The following is a 19,976-nucleotide window of genomic DNA, read 5'->3' as shown; positions in this document are numbered from 1 at the left end:
CCAGGAAGCACTGTATTACACAGATTACTATTGTAACCAAGATCATCTTTGAGATAAATTGTCTGTCCAATGGTAGTCAAAATTATTTTTAAATAAACCTTTTATAGTTTTGTAAAGTCATAACTTACCCATGATCTAACCTGCAGGAAAACCTGGTTTTGGCTTTTGCAGTGTTATTTCCTCTGTGTGTGTTTTTCTATTTGGAGTTTGAGTTTACTTAATGAGAGGATCTAAAGTCATAGCACTACTTTGTTTTTAAAGAATCCCTTTAGCTATTTTTATCAGGCAAGTAGTGTGGTTACCACATTTAACCCAAAATAATACACTCAAGTGCCAGCTGATTTAGGCCTGGCATCATAAATGCTTGCAGCGGTAACACAAATAAATGGAGAGGTTTACACCCTCCCTTTCCGTGCTGGGATCTGTATGACAAGAGTGGCAAAAAAGCAGAGTAGCTACATTTCAAGGGAGACCTCCAGGACCTTTTCTCCACTTAATAAAGAAGCTTTGTCTTTTTAAGGTGTCTTTTAATAAGGTGGCTGCAAGAACCCTTTGTAAGCAAGAAGCTTCAGCACTGCTTTCTTTTCCTTATGCACAAAGAAACCACCATGTGGTTGTCCTAGAACGCGTAACCAAATAAAAAAGCACACTGCTGAATTAACTGGATTCTTGTTTTGTTTGTTTTGCAGAAAAGCTGCTGTGTGGTTACTGCTGCTAAGAGATTTGAAAATATCAGCAGTCTTGGTGCTTTACCCCCCTGCCATGACCGAGTCTTTTACTAAATGGACCAACAGCATTTTAGCTGCAGGATAAATCCCAGCATTGCTGAGCTGCTGCTTCTATATTCAGCTCTCAAAAGAAGGAAAGTATTTCTCCAGTTTGAGGAAGGTGTCTCTTCTAGAGCACCATGTTCTCCATGTCTGGGAGTGCTACATTTGCTTGGTTTCACAACAATCTTTTCTCTAACTTGCCTTCATGAGGGTCATTTAGTTATCAAAGCTTGTTAGGATTCAAATTATCAGGTTAAATTGACTGTTTCTCCTCAGCCAGAAGGCAAATTGGCACTGTGTTATATGTGTAGCCAAAAATGATTTGACCCTGGAATCAAATCATAGGAAAAACAAACAAACAAACAAACAAAGAGCCAATTTAAAGCTGCATTATGTAGATTTGAAGTTTGTTTTTCCTGTCATCCTAAAATGAGCTAAGGATTAGCTCAATGAAAGTTAAAGCCATGATAATGTACTACCAATGGAAGTGAGAAATTAGGCTTTCCTTGCAGGTAGGTGAATTTGCTGCAACCGTGATACATTTTAGGATTTTTTTAGCCTGATGAATTGCTGTTCATTTTAAATACACTTGGATTCATTCAACAAGAAAGAAAACAAGGCAATATTCACTCATATCCATGCAGGATCTTTTCTCCACTATGCAAGTGTAACTCAGAGCTGCTCCTTATAACCTCTGTTTTTCTAGTTTTCATTTCTTATATTGCTACCAAGTCCTTCTGATTCTTAAGTAAGGAAAAAATGGGAATCAAAACAACGGAATTCTTTACCTGATATTGTTTGAGTATGGCTCTTCATTAAGTGAATCTGAATCTTACTTGCCTGGGCTGCGAGGTTAAAATAATAAGAATTATTCCCTGCTGTATATGGCTTTCTGACTGCTTGGTTTCAGAACTACATACATGCAAAATATAGCAAGTATTTTATTCCGTGATGCTCACGTATCGCAGTGCCTTTAGGTTTTCTTTGATTAATCCAGTTCTGATCAAACTACATATTAACATAGTATTATCTATATATTTATCTATACATTTCATACATGTTTATATTTGAATTATGTCTTTTATTAAAGGGGATCAACATAAAGACAAAACTCAACAGCATTATTCATCACTACCCAATGCATTGTTTTCATACCTTTGTCCTTTCTGAATAGCACTCATATATGAAATAAAAGGGGCCCATTAATGGGACATCACATCATGACATTCTCTAGAGCCAGTTTGATCCAATGCTTTAACGCCATTGTAGTAGATCTATTGAGACTGCTTCTGTAAACAAACAGGGCTTTTTACAGCTGTGAAATCTAAGAAATACTGACGTGTTGTAATAGTTGTTGCAAATAGATGAGAACCATTACTACAATCACACAATGGTTTACCATGTAACTATGATACCATGTAGAGCACTGCCACCTCAAAATCCTTATCTGTAGTCTTAACTGAAGTAAATGTTGACTAGCAGAAATGGAAGTCTCTTTGGGAAAGTTGCTCTTGAGCAGCCTCAATGCAAGAAAACCAGAATATGACCTTAGGATAGAAACTAGTTTGCTTATTTTTAGCCACCATTCAAGTTTCCATGTGCAAAATAAACAGAGAAGCTACCTTTCTGTTAGGGCTGGAATTCCCACTCCTATCTGACTACCTTCAGAACAGTTAGCTTTTTGTGCAGTAAACAACTCAACGATCATACTAACATACAGCAGGCTAACTTTGGAATGACTAGATCTCATCGTGCACTTCAGTGCCAGTATTGTAGGTTTGAGTTTTGTTTTTCCTGTGGTGGACATTTACATGAGTATGAATAATTGCATGTCATTTTGACTCTTAGTAACTATACTAAATATACTAAAACTATACTAAAATAACAGTGTGACTATAGTCTTATCTGGTTTGTTGATCAGTTAAACTAAGAGAATTTATCATTTGTAGATCTGTGCAGCTGAGTTGTGATGCAGAGCTTCGTGCCATAAGGATCAGCCACATGTTAGGGTGCGTTGCACTGAGTCAGGCACTGATACTCCAGGAGTCTACTGGGGAACGTGGCCTCTTACACACAGCCACAGAGATCATCTGTACAGCTCTCTGTCAGAAATACACACACATAAATTACTAGGGAGGGTGGACATATTTCACCTGCTTTGAGAGGGAAGGCCCTTTCAAAAGGCATGAGTCAAGGAGAGGGTACCTCTCTACTTCCTTGCTTGTGCAACTGGGCAGGGTGCTAATATTTTCGAGGGATTTAAATTCCATTGTCACTAACATGGATAATGATGGTCACATTCTTGAGTCTCATCTGTAAAGTGCCCCACTGCTCCTGTAACGAGGGGTGAAGCAGGGATGAGACAGTTGGAGGGGGTTTGACTGCGCGAGTGTCTACAGTGACTGATGTCTGGCACAAGCACAGGACTACAGGTATCCAGCTGAGGAGGAAAAATCCCAAGCGTACTTCTTGCTATTGCCCCAAAGACTAGATTTGCAGCACTGAGACAAAAGGGAGGCATATGCATTACTACGAACATAAGTGCTATTAAGGGTAAAAAGAATTACACTGCTGCATAATTATCACTACCATGTATAGTGGTGTGCCTGAGAAAAGTGTCTCCAGAGATGCTTGTTTGTATCTTTGCTGACTGTTGCAGTTTAGTTAAATAATACTTGACACAGCTCCCTTTTAGTGCCTTCCTAATTCTGTCTCATCGCACTTTGAGCAGCATGCTGTTCTGTGTGTGTTTAAGTTTGTTGTTGATAGTTTTCCTTAAATATATTCTATAATGACTAATAACTAAAGACTGCTATATTAAGTTATTGTTTTGACACATCACTATTTATTTTCTACTAGGTAATAATAAGTCGGTTAAGTTCTAATAAGTCAACTGCATCTATGTGAGTTTGCTTATTGTTCATTTTTGTTGCATATTGGTTTTAGAGACTTTATTTGGAAACTGTGAATTACCGTGCTTGAGAGCGGGTTTAGGTGTGAAGGGCACTTTACTTTAGCTGTAGTTACTCCATTCAGCTCTATAACCACAGACAGTCAGAGGTGGCTGCAGGTTCTGCAAGAATCACAAGGGAACAGAGTGATCTGGAAACATCAGTTGTGGTAGAAGAGATAAAGTGCCAAGATGAAGTATTTGTTCTGTGTATGCCATTGTATTCTTCCAGACATGAAAATTAGAGGTCATACCATTGGAACACAGTGATTTATACCGGGCGATGACTTGACCCCAAGTTTGCATACAGACTCTCTGCTAGGCTGCAGAAAGGAAAAGAACTTTCTGTTCACACAGGCAGCTTTAACAATTATATTACACAGCAACCCTTCTGCAGGAATGACCTGTGGGAATTCACGGGGAGCTGAAGACACTCTCTGACTGCCAAGTTCTCCCATGGTCTTGGAGGTAACTTTACTTAGGGAAGCTCAACTTCATTTGTCCGGCACTTAAAAGATTTAGGATGCTGTTATTCCTAATTCTATAGATACAGCAGAGAGATCCAGCTAGATAAAACCTCTGAGTTTTGCTCAGGTTTTACTAGAGTAGTCTAACATTATCATCAGAGTTATATGCAAATTTGTTTCATTCAAGGTGGGATGCTAGTGGCTTTCCAACTCTTTACGTGTTGAACAACCTGGAGGCTATGAAATGGGTAAAAACCTCTACCACAGAAATATTTCCATACTATCATATCCATATTTGTGTAAACCTGAAGCTGGTCACTCCCCTGAGTACCCTCATAGACTAAGCAGCTGGCAATCTGTGATAATCTGGTCTGGAGATTACAACAGAAGCTACTTTTTAATTTCTTTTCCATATTCCTCTAATGTCAGAAGCTGAAAAAAAACTTAAAACCTAAGATAAACTCTTCTATAACTTGATTCCTAGCAGGAATAACAGTGCAGCTCCACAGAATTAAATAAGGGAAATGCTTGGTCCACATTTTGAGATGCAAGTAGCACAAGACCCCAGTTTAATCTCCCCTCCTCACCAAAAAAAAAAAAATATATATATATATAAATAAATTTTAAAAACCTACTTTGCCCTAGTCTTCAGCAGTTAAAATAAAAAGAACCTTACTTTTTTAGCAGTTGAAGTAGTTCAGTGAAGATATATTTTTCTGCAGTGGTTAAATTGCTGTAGTAAGAGTCAAGATACTTTAGATCTTCAGTTCAGTGCTGACATTACAAATTACTGGCAGCCTTTTTCAGCAAAATGGCCCCTGCCAGCAAGTGTTCTGCTTTTCTCCACTGATGGGGATCTGAAAACTTCCCATCCCCTCCCCCTGGCCTCACCAGTAAGCAGAGCATTTCTTAGCTTGTGGTGTCTTAATATGGGATAAGGATTGTAATTCTGCTTAGTGTCAAGACTGCAGTGGTGATGAATGAGCACCAATGCTCCAAACTCCTTCCTGCTTTCAAGGAGGATGCTGCAATTTCACATACTACTTCCGGTGTCACCGATATATACTTGTCCTCATGTCTCCTGTGAATAAAACTAAACACTGCATGAATCCATTTAGGGACATTAGACTCTTTCACCTTCCATGAAGGCTTAATAGCTGAACAACTAACTACCTGTTTCAAGTATTAGATGAAGACTGGTAGATATAATGCTTTGTAAATATGTTGTTTAGCTCTGTCAGTAGAGTTAGCAATCACATTTTGGTGTGGCAGAACTAATGTTTGTGTACCCCACAGCAACTTCTCTTAGACAACAGGCATATGAGAACTAAATCACAAAGCATGTGGATTTTCATGTACCATATCATTTTCGTTGCACATCTGGTTTTGTAGATTAACTCATATATCTCCCGTACGTGTTCTTTCATGAAAAACATAAAGCAACCTTGTAAACAGATGACAGGAATAAATGCTGATTTTGTTTACTCCATCGTTTTTGTTTATTGTATTTAATGTGCCTGTCATTTATGCTAGTAAGCAATAGAAAGAAACAGTGACTTTTTGCCAGGTACTAGCTATGAAGGTCTCTAGGTACATAAAGGAAGAGTAATTTCCATTGAAACAAATGCAGATACCTAAGCCAAAGGTCTGCTCAGGCTTACAGTTTCTACTCACCCCTTGTAGCAAAGCCACTGCTCTCTCTGCAAATCACTAGGGCTTGGCGTACCCTTGGATGAAATCTTGCTGCACATCCTCAGATCAGATCAGTGGAGAGGAAAGAAGAAATTGCTGATATTTCTAGTGCTCATTCATTCAATGCAGCTGGTGCCAGTCTTTTATCCCTAAATAGTTACACTTTGGACTGTTGGCTAGTTATTCAGTATTGCTGTCTGAGGAACATACTTAACCCATGTAGGAGATCACCAACTAATAAAACAACCTGAAATCAAAAGGAATGTTTCCTGCAGTGTTAAATTAATCTCAGATTGGACTTTCTAATTAAAAAAAAAAAAAGCAAGGAAAGTAGAAAAATGTTATAGGATAAGAAAGCAGGAAGCAACCTCTCATTGGCACTGGGCTATATTCAGTGGGCAGCACTTTTCCTCCATGGTTTATGCACAACTCTGGTTGCAACACTTGAGACATTTACAATGCTTGAGGACCTGAGGACCGGCTTTGATTTCTTACAGTAGAAGTCACACTTAATTCCAAGCTTTCCAGGTATAAGATCGAAGCATGCAACAGGACACCCCCTGGTTAATCTATAAGTTAAATTGACCAAAAAGTTACCCCCATCCCCGGGGGAGCGCCACAATCCTTGCCAACACAGAGCAAAGCCAGCACAACCCAGCTGGTAGATCCTGGGGCTGGAGGGAGCAAAGAGCCCAGGAAACAATTTTCTGAGAGCTGAGTGTAGAACATGCAGATGCTGCCTCTTAGCACCAGCTCAATGCAGCCCTGAGACCAGCGATCCTTTCAACAGAGCTCTGCTGGGTAGCCTCTTTCTCGGTGTGTGTCCTATGCAAGGAGATGAGAGGTTGCTCTTCCAAGTCAGCGGGCTGTGTAGCCTTTGCACAAAGGCTCTGTCTTCCCTTTCTCCTGAAAAAGTCTTCTAACAGTCCTTAATGTTATCTGTGACATGGTGTTATTTGGACTTATTGAGGTGCTGCACCCATGTTTGCTCTTCATTTGCTTTTCTGAAGCCAGTCACTGTTTTTTTTTTAGTTTTAAATGCCTTTAACCCTCATGTAGGATTTTTTTTTTCCTTGAAAATATTAGCATCTGGGCTTTATAGCTGATGAGGAAGACTTTGCCATAGTACCTCAGTCATCTCAACAGCTCCTGCTAAATACATGCCACTGGCAAAAATAAAATAATGTGGATAAAATAACACTCGGCTCCCTATATGTGTCTGTAAAGCAACTCCACACTTTTAAAATGTGTTCGCTAGGTGCATGTGGTTAAAAATATGTTGACTACAGGAAAAAAGTCCAACAAGGGACATTCATAATTCTTCATTAATTAATAGTCAACCCTTTTTCTCCCCCAATTATTTCAAACACCTGCTCACAGTAAATTTCTTTTGCAATTTTTTAATGCTACTTTAATATTACCCAGGACTTGGAAACATACACTAAGCTTCTCTTAGTTTTAATTATTTTCAAATTAATTTTAATTTTCTGAATATTTTCAGTCCTGCCCATTTGTTCAATAAAAACGAATTTTAATTTTAATTTTTTTTATTTATTTTTTTTTCTTAAAGGCCTCCTAAAGTTTCCAGAGACTGCTTTTATGGGCTGTTTTAATGAAAGGTTTTGGAAAGGGACTGGAGATTTCCAAATTCCTCTCTTGAAGACTCCTCATCCAAAGAGAAGGGAAGGGGGAAAAAAAAAAAAAAAAAAGATCACTTCACCAAGGGTGACGCACTTTTCTTGCCCATGGCAGGTATTCATTTGGGAGCTAATCCATCATGTACTCAGGGAGTTGTGGGTCCCTCGGCTCTCGGTGACTTTGGTGAGAGGTGAGGACACGAGGACCCAGTGCTCACAGCTCCAGGTGATGTTATCTCAGGGCTGGACGTGCAGAGTGCTTCTCTCCCTCTTTAGATCAGGAAACAAACCAGTGGAAGCCCTGGCAGCCAGTGCAGTGCATACAGTCATGTAAAAAATCACACAGAAACAACCTTTGACATCCTAAGATCAGAAGCAGGTTACTTTCCGCCCTTGAATACCGCAAGCAGTTATAAGGAAATAAACGCAAGCCAAATAGCGCTGGTGTGAACCAGGGAGCATGTGGACTGTCTTCCCCTCAGTGCTGCTCCTGCCTCTGCTGTGCTCCTATTTTATCCTCAGGTGCTGAGCTGCCCAGCCCAAAGCCTCCCGACCTGCACCCGTCCCCACTGGGTACACGAGGAACATGCTCACTGCCACCAAAAATCAGATGTGAAGCAATCTTCAGGGCATAACTGATTCTTATCCAGATCAGAAAGAGGAAGGGAAGTGAACCTTGTCCTTTTCCAGACTCACCCACCCCTCACCAGCTAACTTAAATGCACCTCCCCTCTTTGCTTTAGGTGTCCAGTCATGGTTTCATAACCTCTTCTTTGGCTATCTCCATAACATATGTAGGTGCGACATCTGACCACTGAAAACAGGTCATGGCAAATGATGTTCAAGGGTGATCTCGGTCCTTCAGAAGCAAAAGTGAGTCCGCAGAGAAGATACCAAGACAACTCACTTGCAGCAGAGCAAATTCCTTAACTATACCAATTCCATTTTGGACTGTGTGGGCTCAGAGGCTGGAGATGGCTTAGAAATACATGGCAGGGTCTTTCCTCACTGAAATGTGTTATGGTCACTGTCCTTCAGTCTGGTCACTGTTCAGTGTGCAAGCGTGCAGCTAGCTTGATTTCCCGGCATATCAGCGAGATGGATCCTGACCGTGGATGCCTTCCTGAGCTGTGGCCAAAATCAGCAGCCAGCCAGCACCACTGGGGTGGAGCTGAGAGCAATGAGAAGGTGATGTCCCCATGGGGAGCGTCTCAAGAGGCGAAGAGCTGGTACAACCCCTAGGGCCAGGCAGCCCCAGGCAGAGCCCTGCAGCTGATGCTGAGCAAGGATGCCGCTTGAGACACCTTGCTGCAAACGGCTGCTGTGGCCGCGAGAGGTCAGCATTGTTGTTTCTTAGTCAATAAAACGGTCCCTCCAATCTCTTTCTTGAGGGGCTGCCTTGGAAAGTCAAGCTGTATCCAGACCTGCCCACGCTGGCTGGGGTGCGCAGTGCTGTGGCACCCCCAAGTCCCACTAAGGGACCGCCTCGCCAGCCCCTCCATGCGGAGATGGGTGGCCTTTCAAACCCCTCCAACTGATAGAACACTTTTTTCAGGCACTGCACAAAATACAGGTTTTAGCCTGTATTTACATGACGTAGAAGGACGTAGGGAAGTGCCTGAGGTACGATACCAGAAAGGGATCAGAGGGTTTGTGCAACACGGAGACTGGCCAAGGCAAATGTGGGGAACAAATGGAGGAGCCAGGAGAGCTTTTTGCTTACTGCTGTTTCATACCACTCTCACTTTAGCCACAGCGCTACCTTAGCTCCTCTGCAGAACAGGAACAGCAGACAGATCTGATTTAGGATTTGCATATAAATCTGCTGACATAAGTAGAAAAGCATGAAGAAACGTGCACACCCCTCTCATAAACAGAGAGCTCTCCACCATATGGTTTGTACATCGAGAGAGAGATCCTATCAGATATTAAATCCATTGAGTGAGATGACGACCACTCTTCTACTGGCTTGAATGGGATGTGAGAGCATTAGGCAACAACTAGGGCTGGTTCTTTACGTAGTAAAACACCTATTCTGTCTTCACTCTGTGCACAGAAATCCTATGGTTGTCCTGAGGAAAAGGACAAGAAAAGAGGTCTCAAGTTCCATGTGTTATCTCTTCCTCTGTTTCTATAAAAGCTAAACAAACATAACTGAAGTAGAAACAGAAATTATATGATCTGAGAAGACTTCTGTGATGGCCATGTCTGCTGTTCAATACATAAAATGGCATAAATGCTCACGCAATTGCTTTTTAAACTTTTTTTTTTTTAGCACATTTAAAAAAATACATCTTACGTCTTCTGCTTTTGTTCACCTTTCAGCCTTTGGGTCTTGCCCTACATTTGCCAGGTTGAACAAATCCCTACTAGCAAGCATCTTCCCCTCACTTATGTGCTTCTAGACTGACCAAGCCCATTCATTACCTTTTCTTTAAGATAATTCTCTTTCCCTTTTTCACCATTTTCATGTATCTCTTTCATATGCATACGTTTGCTTTCTGATGCCATTCTTAAACTGCAGACACCGTAATACAACACGGCATGCCATTATCTGTCACCTCAGTGTCAGGTGTAATAGAAGAATGGGGTCCTTCGTATTCATTCCCCATCTGCCCATTTCCATGCTCCTGGTTGCCATTAGCCTTGCTGGTGGTCATCAGGTCAATAACTTACAGCAAAGACCTGCAAGTTCCCAGTGCCTGGCTTTCACCACTTGCCAGGACACAAGTTCCCAGTCCTTGAGCAGGCCTGCATTCCTTTGGCACTTGGCTAACAACGTCAGTGTGCAGGTGGCAGTTCCTGGGCTCCCGAAAATAAATGCTGTTTTTCCACAAGTGACCCTGCCTTCTCTCCGTGTGCCAGGTGCAGAACCCATATGACAGCAGTGTCTCAGGTCAGTCCAAGGGTTTTCACCCCAGTCCCTGGTGGCTGGAGCTATATACCCTCTCGATCAAAGCTTAAATTCCAAAGAAACAAGTGGCATCAACAGTGAAGACTTGTTATGGAAATGTTGCATAAATAAAGAAAGGCTCTGTTTGTGGGGGTCAAGGGAAGGAAAATATCCACAGCAAGTATGGCAGTGAGCTAGGAAGTAATCCAGGCTTAAGAAAAATCGGAAAACTGGCTCACTGTAAGCTCACGATATTGATGCTAGTAGGAGTGAGGAAATCTAGCAGTATTACATTTGCCAGTGAGGAAAAAGTACTTTTGAAAGTTTAGCAGAATGTTTGAATGGAAGTTGGAGAAGAAATGAGAACAAATTCATTTGCTTCATTGCTTAATTGCTTTGCACCTTTACTACTACTGCCATAGCATGATAATGTCCAGGGGTCCTGCTCTGAGATCATTTTGCTTTTCCATCTCATGACTGAGAGAGTCCCTCACCCGCACAGTTTGCAGTCCGAGCAGACAAGCAAGCTTGTAAAGAGAACAGAGGTGCAAAGTGGCTTGGCCAGAGTCTGCTCCCATTCCAGCCCTGCTCACACGCTGCTCTCCTGTCTAAACAAGCTGCATTCCCAGCTGCTGGCCACCACCCACCACTACCACCAGCAAGCCCCTGCCACCCAGGTGTGCTGCTTCACCACTTCTGTGAGTGCTCCCCAGCCTTTCCCAAGCGAAAACAGAGCTCAGGCAGTAGATCATTGCTAACCCAGTTCATGCTGACAGAGAGCAGCTAATAAACACTCACAAGTGCAGCTCTGGCAGAGGGAAGATGATGAACAGCCAGGGGTGGGATGAAGCTTCTCATGTCCACAGCCAGCTTGGCTGCAGGCTGGTGGACCAGCGAGCACGTTCTGTGGAAGAGCTTCAGCTCCAGCCTCTGGTGCTTATCCCAGCTGCAGCTCCTGCTGCCTGCACAAGTCCCTGACACAGGCAGGGAATGTGGCTAGGTCACCTGAAAAAAGTGGGCGATTAAGTGGGGACATGAATGTGAGCCCAGCAGCTCAGCTAGACATTGACAAATCTATTAGTCATCCTGAGGATAAAATGGGTAAAGGAGGGGAGAAGGCTACAGAAAATAGTTTGTTACAAATAGGCAAAATCAGGCAGCAGAAGGTGGAGGACACAATCCCACTCGCGCTCTGCTTCCTGCCGTGGTGAGCACCTCTGAAGGCAAGGCAATGTTACCGGTGATTTGGATAGACAGGGATGGGGCCCATCGGTTGTGTTGGTTTGTGGGGAAGGGTCTCACCCCAGCACAGTGAGAGGTCAAACACTGGCCTGATTCTTCTGCCAACCCCAACCCTGTGTTCTTGCGTTTGCATTTAAATGGGAAAAGCTCCACGCTGTATAGCATGTGCTGACACCAACTTTCATGTTCAGGTATCACAGGGTGCCTAACCAGCAAAGGCACGAGCGATGGGCAATCTCGAAAGACAGCCACAGTGAGATGGGCAGCATCTTCTCTCTCTGCTACCACCTGAACCAAAGGAATAAGGAACAGACCAAAAGTGCTGGCAAAGCAGATGGAGGGAGGCCTTAATTTCTTGAGCAAACTCCTGAGTAGTAGCATACTCCATGTAAAGGCAGCACTGTTAATTTTGAGCATCAAAGCTTCAACACCTTCCAAAATCCTGAGAGTGGCTTAAAGATGCTGAGACTTCTTAAAAAAATAATAAAATATAAGTCAATTTCTTTTTATTTTCCTTTGGGTTTTGGAGTCTTTTGGGGAGAATTTTCTTCCTCTTTGTTGCAAAAATAAAGGTTTACCTTTTGCTCTGAATGAATGCAGAGAGCCTTCTGGAATCCCTTGATTCCAGCTTCTGGCTCTTTAAGGGAAACACCAAAAGTCATTAAGATGTGCAATTAAATCATGACCGTGGCTAACACAGCAAATATAAATGCAAACCCTGCCCTAGAGAACAAAGACCCATTCATTCTGCCTAAATTGGTTTTGAGACTTGCTTGCTGCTTCTTTTTTTTTCCGCCCCGTCCTTATTTCTTCAGAGCGCTGGGGAACTTTCTTGGCTTGCGCCACATCCTGGATAGTTAGAAAAGCCCATGCTCAGCAGCCTGAGTCCACCTTGCCTCCTGTCTGCCACCCCTCCAGAAAAGTGAGGTTACAGGCAAACGTCAGCAGAGAGTGGGCAAAAATAAAGAGCCTTGATAACTGAGGTAAAGTGGCCATTGTGCAACTACGAACGATAGGGGTAGAAATATAGGAGCTGGAAATGTCAAAAGGCAGCTGAGGTTGCATTTCTTATTGGAAGTAATAGGTGAGGGAAGATCAGTCGTCGGCAGGCGCTATTACTTCATACATCGAGAAGGATTTGCCAGCAAAGGATATTAATGACCTGAGAGTGAATTGCAAGTCCACGAGGGAAATCTGAACTGAAAATGGAAAAGACAGAAAGCTAGGCAGGGGGATTTGTATTGGGTTAAAGTGTCAACATTTAGAGATGGATGGATCACTGTAGCTCAGACTAGGAGGAAAAAGGAAAAAAAAAAAGAAAGAAAAAAAAAAACACCTCTCAACAAAGAAACCAAAGTAAACAGCAAACCACAACACCAGTGCCTCCCTTTACCCCAAATTTAAGGCTCTGCCAGCTTGACCTTTTTTCTTGGTCATAAATGTGCAACAGAATTGGCTCAAAGATTAAAAGTGGCAGTATACAGAGGGGCAAATTGCCTCTGCCACCCTTCAAAAGCTGTTTTTGTCCCTTCTCTACATCTCCCCCCTTTTTTTTAACTCTCAAAAGTCAGCTTCATCTCTCTGGTATTCAGTGAGATTTCCCTGCCCCACCACCTGTTACCAGATGAAGGAAATTCAGAAGGTAGTGCATCCAAAGGGGCTGTTGGCCAGGTAGGTGGAAGGGTGCAATACTTTGGGATGTGTTTTTTTGGAGACCACAATTTGTACCGGAGTGCTCTGTTTTATAGTCCTATCTCTGTTCCTGTCATGAATATATATTACAAGATGTAATCTATGAAAAATATCTCCCATATTTTTCACTCAACAAAAGTTCTCTATTTAAACAGGAGGACCACACATTTGAGATATTATGCTCATGCTGCCATTTACAGGATGGACTGGGGCCTTTTTTTTTTTCCCCCCTTCTTAGGAATCATTTAAGTTCCAGGCATTTCCATGACTATTTATGCCCTTTAATCCGTACAAACTGGCTGAGTGCCTTGGATTTGTCTTCCTCTTTATGCAATGAGGCATAGTCCACTTGGGCCCTATAGCTTGCTAATGCAAAAAGTGGCCATGTGTGAGCCAGGAGAGGGGCCATGGGAGGGGACCAGGGGGTCCGTGCTCCTGGCACGGGGCAGGTCATGGGAGGGCCCTGGGTTTTCACGAGCCTCTCATGAGGAGACAGTTGAGTGCCGGTCCAAGGAACAACATAAAACTGGCACAAAATTCCTTTTTCTTTCAGGCTACAGGGTTTTTCAATCAACTACAGATTTTAGCTGCAAGTTGTGAAATTTGGCTGCTGCTTAGGCTTAATTTATTAACAGTTTAATCCAAACTTACAGGAGATTAGCCAAATTTGTTACTGTGCATGGCCAAACTAGAAATTGGTCCTAGTTTCACTGGAGATAGAGATTCCTTATGAATTCCCCAGAATGCCTTGATTTTGGATATATGAGAAACATAGAACCACCAAAATCCAATTCACCACCCGGTTCCACTCTTTTCTCTTCCAGTTCTAAATGTAAGTTGTGCTGTGGTGTGTGAAAAGCGTTTACACAAATTTCCCACACTTTCCCAAATCTCAACCTGTATTCCAGGAAAGCATGTGAGTTAGCTTTTTCCCAAAGTCATTCAGCCACTGCTAAATAAGATAAACGAAGGAACTGGGCTACTTCAGGAGCTCACACCAGTGTTATGAGGGTTGATTTTCATATTAACAGGAAACCAGTCAAAACTTCCTTCATGTCATCTTTCTGGTGGCATTTTTTTCTTAAATCCTTCATTTTATCTCAGAAGCATCGTCCCATATTTTTTTCCTGACAGCATTCCTAAGGTTGTTAGTTGCTCTATGGTCAACTGAGCTGGTCAAAAATGCTATACAACATTTGGATTTTCCAACTTTTTAAAATAAATTTTAGAAGTTTACACAAGTAGTAAAAGTGTTCTGAAAGCCTCATATATAATTTTGTTGCTTTTAAGCAAATAGGTTGACTAGATAAAGCACTTTAAACAGCTAGGATTGAACATGCCCATTCTATAGTTCTCACAAGAAAGGCTTAAGACATTAAGAAGTTCAGTCTACGATGAAGGTTCCCAACTTTCATCCCTTATCTCAGTGAATTGTCAATTACATCTCCACAGACTGAAGAGGCTGCACTGGCTGCTTCAATTTTATGCCAGAAAATTAACAGACGTGTTTCCTGGGATGTCCAGACAGATGGGCTCATTTCTAGAGCATTTCTTCCATCAGGACACATGAGAAAGAACAGAATATTTGTGAAGGATGGGATTCAAGAGAAGAAAAAAATACACTTATTAGCCAGCACCATAGCAGAAGGCCAACAGAGTGAGCATGGAAAGGAGGTGGGCGTAAGCTCTGAGGAAGTTCCTCCCTTCTGTATTGCAGTGGATATCTGCATCACTGCTCTTCTTTCTTTTTTTGTTTAATCTGACTTGCAAGAAGAATCAGATTTTCGCCTGTCTAGAAAATGTCGGGCACCAGTTAAAACACACCCTGGTTCAGCAGAAACCAAAGCCCAGACACACAAAGTTTTTTGGACACCTTATGTGGGTGCAGTGCCTGTATGTGGCTGTAGCCCTGGCTTCCACTCGTTGCAAACCAGGCATGGGAACCAGGAAGGGGCTGCAGCTTCTCACACCCACGTCTCCTCGGGTCCAGAAAGCTGCCTTCGTAAAGAGGAGCCGTGCTGCTGAACTTCACAGGGAGCAAGGAGCCGCAGGGCACAGCCAGAGGAAGGCCTGGTCGGCAGAGGCTGGAAAACCAGGCCGCTGCACCTGGAGCAAGAGGTATAAAGGCAGGAGCTCGCCTGAGGCGTGGAAGGGTCCCTTGGGCTGTCACATCCAGCTGCGGCTGGACCTCGGGTGGTGCTGGCTGAGTCACTACTGGCAAGTGGTATCCCAGCAAAGTCACCCAAACCGCGTCATGCGAGTCATTGCTCGCTGGTGCAGACCTCCCAGCCCATCTCTCCTGCGCTCTTGGCAACGGTGCCTAGAGTGAAAACAAATAAATAAAACAAAAAGAAAAAAAAACCTCCCAGCTAGTGTTCTCCAATATGTTCAAAGCCTTTGCATGCAAAATATTTGGAACTTATTTTCAGAAAAAGTTCCAAAGGCTTCCCAAAGCCGAGATTTGTCTAGACTCTCCCATCCTCAGTGCAGGGAAACAGGGTGAATGGATAGGGTGTGATACAGACTTTTCTGAAAGTTTGTTTGGATTTCAGGAAGTGAACAAGATAAGCCAAATGGCCCTTTCCTGCTTTTGCTCTTTAAATATTTTTTTCTTTCTTTTTTTTTTTCTTTTTTCTTTTTTTTTTTTTCTCAGTAAGTCCTGACAAGAAATGCTTGAAATAAAGAAAACTCAGGTAAGTTTGTCGAGCTGCTCCCCCCACTTCACCTCTCCTTTAAAAAAAAACACCCCCACACAAAACTGGGAGATAGCACCAAATCAGTCTTTATAAGCTGAGCCCCCGGGCACATAAGAAAGCTGTTTCCATTGCCATTTCTGCAGCATAGAACATTATTTTCCTTCTTTTTCAATCTCTTTCAAAGCTTGCAGGGGGACTGAGAAATAATTTACTACAAAATACATCATGGACATGGAGTATCTAATCGGGAGGGGGAGAAAGGAAATATTCTTTATCATCTTGAGTGTCACAGGTGCTGAAGTGTGAATGAGCCCTTTGAAGACACATCAGCCTTGCTGCCAGAAAAGCCTGAGAAAAGGCAAGTCAGTGAGGCCATTCTCCAGCCCAGCTGCCCTGCGTCCAACAAAGGTTCAGGGGACTGTGTAATAACCAGTTACAGATATCCCTTCCCTGGACAGATTTGTTCCTGTGTTCCGGCCAGTATACTCGTTTATTGGCATAGGATCTGCTGAAGGAAGCTTCCTTCTCCTTCTGTTTTTACACAGTCTAATGTACCTGTGTCTGATCCTTTCTGTCCTAATTCAGACAGACCTCTGAATTTTAGGTCTGAGAAATCTGGATTTCATACTGGGGTACCTACAAACATAACCTGTTTATTTATTTGTTCATTCATTTTTCTTTGAATGTCCCTGTCTAGGATAGCGTATTTTTAACTGAGAGAGAAAATCAGATGTCACGATATAAATTCATTTTATTTCCCTTACCCAACTCCAGTACTATCATACCACACCAGCTACCAGTTCTCTGGCCTTGCTCCTGTACAAAATGCAAACATTTGCAAGCAGCACATTTTAGAGAGAAGGAATTTTAATACTTGATCAGAAAAATCTCTGGAACCCTGCATATTATTGTAAGTTGGAGACTTGGGAAATAAATTCTTCTCCTCTGCTGGAACATGCTGACCTTCCTCCGCTCTTGTTTGTTTCTATGATCCTAATGAATTTCTTTTTGAAATTGACACCACCTAAAAGTGTTTCCTAGAACTAGTTTTTTTAAGCAGCTTGATAAACTAACTCTAGAAGTTGCTTGGATATTTGAAGGTCATTTACTGTAATAGAGACTTTTCCACCAGCAGATGTTACCATAGCATAACAGGAAGATTGAGAAAGACTCCAATAACAAGGATATTGATGCCACTAAAGGAAAGTAAATGGTTAATGTACCAGATAGTCTTTGAAAATATACATAATAAATGCTCAGAACAATTTGAAATCTGTAGCGGTGATGTGAGTGGCATGTAATATAGGATTTGTAATGGCAAGACATTGTTCAAAAAAAAAAATTTAAATCTGTAATTTTCTCCTAAGAGTTTCTGATTTATTTATTTATTTATTTATTTGTACAGGCCACTAAGTCATTTGCTAGTAGTTCGTGCTTCTTTCTTTGAAAATGCATCCCTGTTGTGAAAGATATAAATACTGAAAAACTCTTAATCATGCTGCACATGTACCAGTATGAGCATCTGCCCACCCCTTTCCAAGAGGCTTCTTCTCAGCTTTGGAGATCTTTAAAATGAGGGAAGAACAGTTTATTTTCCATGTTTCTTAATTATTTAGCCTTTTTGATGAAGCTATCAGTAGGGAATTATGATAGTTAGATATTATCTAGGTTCAAAAAAATATCCAGCTTTTCTTTAGCTTTCTGAATACCTTTCTATATTTGTCTCTATTTGCCTAAGCCTTTTCTTCTAACCTGTCCTTAATTCACCAGCCCTATTGACTCGGATTCTCTTCATCTGTAAAATAGAAATAATTCTGTGCTATAATGGTGCCATAAATTCAAAGAAACTGCTGTGTGAAATCATTCCAAAACTTTTAGGTAAAATACACTCTACCTATGATATCTCTACAATGCCAGGTAATACTAGATGTGTTTTGGGGGTGTTTGTATATGTGTGTGTGCACAGAGATGTTACATCTTCACTAGGAGGTATCCCATGACAGAGCTGCTCTCAGATCATAAAGCTGTGACTTCCCCAGCAGTTCAGTCCTTTGCAGACTCAAATATGCTAAAAAGCATTTCCAACTTTTTTTTTTTTTTTTAAACAGTATATATGTTTCACCACTTACTCTGCTGCAGCCGCTATTTTGGCTTTTTCTCTCATTTTGTTTCTTTCAACTATTAATTTGTGTCCGTGGTGGGAAAAGAAATGAGAGTAATGTACAGAAATCATAACTGGCATTGGGTTTAGGATATCTGGAACAAAGACAAAGATGTTGTCATTTGGACAGAGGAGGGTGGTATAAAGAAAGAAGAACCCAAAGAAATCTAAGAGTCAAATGAAGGAAGTGTAGACAACTCCATCTAGCTAATTATCGTGTATTTTGAGCTGCCCAATTGCTCATGACATATACTTGCCTCAAAATTTCAGGAACTAAATGCTTAAAAATTGTGTTCAGTACACCACAAAAGTGTCTTCCTTATGCATTTACATATCCAATTACAAGTGCCCAGATTTAACCAGTACCTGTAGCAAATAGCCATTTTCCGTAAAGCTACGACTGCTCCAACTGCGCCTAAAATGGCTGAGGGGCTGAGGACACACTTTTCAGTGTGGGTGGCTATGCAAAACCCAAACCCATCTGGGAGGCAGTTAGACTGCAAGTCTCAATTTGTCATGCCTAATTTCACCATTTATGGCTGCAATACATTATGTTTGGAGAGGGAGTATCAGCAGCATACCATGCATTAATCCAAAGGCTGAATTCCTTAGTAGATTAAATAGCCTTCATCTCTGATAAGTGACTGCATTTCTGTTGCACGAACGGTGCTGTGAAGCACATAATGCTGTTAATAGCTGGGAAAGAGCGCAGCATGAGAAAGTCCCTCTCCAGACTCACTTCCTCAGGATGTCGTTTGGATTTAGAAATATCTGTGGGCTGTAAAGCTTCCACCCACGTTTCTAACTTCAGTTTTCCTGGATGCTTGAGTTCCCTTAGGACCAACATATCATGGTATACCAAAAAATATTATATATATAACTTTGCCCTCTAGATCAGCAGTGCCCTCTGGAAGAACCCTTTGTTTTACTGGCAACAGCAAATATACACGTTATCCAAAGCTGCGAGATCAGCAGAAATGAAGAGCTTTTCTCTTTGACAGCAGCTGTAGTTCTCTGGGCTAAAATACCTCAGATTAGTATGACAGTTTACCACAAAATATCCCCATCCTGCCCAAAACATGCCCTTTCTCTCCTTACCTTCCAGTCTTGGCAGCATGTGAATGCTTACTTTCCCAGTCTGTCACATAAGAAGCTCTTAAGAAATGTTCCTTCCTCAGTCGTTTCTGCTAACTCCATACAAGAGGTTAAAATCCAAGGGGACAAAAATACAGAAAACTATTTATCAAGGGAAGAGAGCAAATTATGTTTCTATGCACAGAAGCAATAGAGAGTGGTCTACAACCAAAGTTCTAAGCCAACACTGCTTTTAGGTCTGAGATAATTGCCAAAGTATTTAGCAGAACAGAATGTTGTATTTTATGGTGCTCCCTCTGCCTGAAAACTGCTACTTAATGGACTGGGGTGACAGTAAAAGGCGCATTTCTAAAAATGTGGGCAGCTGAACTATTCTCTAAAGAGTAAGACATACCTCCATATTCTGGAAACTGAAATAAGTATGGAATTAAATTTATTGATTTTTAAAGAAAAAGATATTTTGCCCTAGCTTCACTGTTGGATCTAAAATAAAATAAAATCATGCTAAGCTCTCACTGGCTTCTGAGACATTATTAATAATAAGTCAAATTCTGCAGTCTGTTTTCTGTCACATCCTCTGGTTGCAGATACCATTGAAGGTGCACTTTGGTCTTTTTGCATGAATGTTGAAATTCTGTTGGTGATGTTTGTGGTTCTGTTGCAGGAAACACCAAGCCGTGT

The 19,976-nt window shown here is 41.7% G+C and overlaps 1 protein-coding gene and 1 long non-coding RNA gene across 2 annotated transcripts in view; one reads left to right on the top strand and one right to left on the bottom strand.

The window, feature by feature from the left end:
• Window positions 1-6,088, top strand: part of MYLK4 (myosin light chain kinase family member 4) — a 32,257-nt gene extending 26,169 nt beyond the window's left edge. The window contains exon 14 of the mRNA XM_083821956.1: window positions 690-6,088. The gene's annotated coding sequence lies outside the window, so the exon portion shown is untranslated. The remainder of the gene's footprint in view (window positions 1-689) is intronic.
• Window positions 1-19,659, bottom strand: part of LOC310893271 — a 36,583-nt gene extending 16,924 nt beyond the window's left edge. Inside the window, exon 1 of the long non-coding RNA XR_014578858.1 lies at window positions 19,299-19,659. This is a non-coding gene — a long non-coding RNA (uncharacterized lncRNA). The remainder of the gene's footprint in view (window positions 1-19,298) is intronic.
• Window positions 19,660-19,976: the final 317 nt, after the last annotated feature.

The sequence above is a fragment of the Anser anser genome (genome assembly GCF_964211835.1).
Source record: "Anser anser genome assembly, chromosome: 2".
Classification (NCBI taxonomy): Eukaryota; Metazoa; Chordata; class Aves; order Anseriformes; family Anatidae; genus Anser; species Anser anser.
This window is presented reverse-complemented; position numbering and strand designations above follow the sequence as displayed.